Below are 1,582 nucleotides of genomic sequence, written 5' to 3'. Positions count from 1 at the left end.
GTGTGTGTGTGTGTTTGTGTGTGTGTGTGTGTGTGTGTGTGTGTGTGTGTGTTTGAGTGTCACAGGCTCAGGGTACACAAACATGATGAAACACCAGCGGTCTTATGTATGTGTTTGTGTGTGTGTGTGTGTGTGTGTTGTCACCAGGGAAACTAAGACACTAAGGCAGTTCCACACTGAGCCCTAATCGCACACCCTAACCCTAACCCTAACCCTAACCCTAACCCTAACCCTAACGCTCCATACACACACACACACACACACACACACACACACACACACACACACACACACACACACACTAACCCTAACCCTAACCGCTAACTAAAACACACATTTTGAACAATAAGTCATAGACACATCACTCCTGCTACACGCCACCTTATACCACAACACAGAAGCACACAGTCATTATGTGTGTGTGTGTGTGTGTGTGTGTGTGTGTGTGTGTGTGTGTGTGTGTGTGTGTATGTGTGTGCGTGCGAGACAGAGACAGTCAGAGACAGAGACAGAGACAGAGACAGAGACAGAGACAGAGAGAGACAGAGAGAGAGACAGAGAGAGGGAGAGAGACAGAGACAGGAGTGCCCTCTGCAGCCAAGAGTGGGTATTACACCTCATCCCTTGAATAAGAGCGCCCTCTACAGGTGTGAGTGGGACTCCATGATGGAGTGGGAGTGTGGAGGGGCTGGTTCCCTCTACAGGTGTGGAGTGGGAGTGTGGAGCATAGATATATATATATTTATATATATATCTATGGTGTGGAGGGGCTGGTTCCCTCTACAGGTGTGGAGTGGGAGTGTGGAGCATAGATATATATATATATATGTATCTATGATGTGGAAGGGCTGGTTCCCTCAACAGGTGTGGAGTGGGAGTGTGGAGCATATATATATATATATATATTTATATATATATCTATGATGTGGAAGGGCTGGTTCCCTCTACAGGTGCGGAGTGGAAGTGTGGAGTGGCTGGTTCCCTTGAAGACAGTCACAGGAAGTCAGGTCCAGCGTCCCACCCCCTGCATTGTGTTTGCAGCCAATGGGAAGCCCTGGTGAGACCCAGCTCACCCCACACTAACATTGGTTGTGGCCCACCCCTGGGTCAGGAGCTTCCCTCTCTCCTTTTTACATTTACAATTTACATTTACATTTAGTAATTTAGCCAAAGCGAGTTACAAGGATGTTTACACATTTTTACATTTACACTGATGGCACACTGCACATCAGGAGCAATTAGGGGTTCAGTGTCTTGCTCAAGGACGCTTCGACAGGGAATTGAACTAGCAACCTTCTGATTACTAAATGACTTCTCTACCTCCTGTACTACTGTCGCTCCTTAGGGGCCTTACCCCTGACCCCTAACCCCTGAACCTGACCCCTCACCCTTATCGGGGCACGTGTTTGACCCCTTATCCCTTATCGGGGCTCGTGTTTGCTCTGGCGACACGGTCTCAGGCTGGAATAACACAGGAACCAAGGAGTGCCACTGGCAGGAAACCTGAAGCAGCAGTGATGGTGTGTGTGTGTGTGTGTGTGTGTGTGTGTGTGTGTGTGTGTGTGTGTGTGTGTGTGTGTGT

Source organism: Clupea harengus, chromosome 15, assembly GCF_900700415.2.
Source record: "Clupea harengus chromosome 15, Ch_v2.0.2, whole genome shotgun sequence".
NCBI lineage: Eukaryota > Metazoa > Chordata > Actinopteri > Clupeiformes > Clupeidae > Clupea > Clupea harengus.
This window is presented reverse-complemented; position numbering follows the sequence as displayed.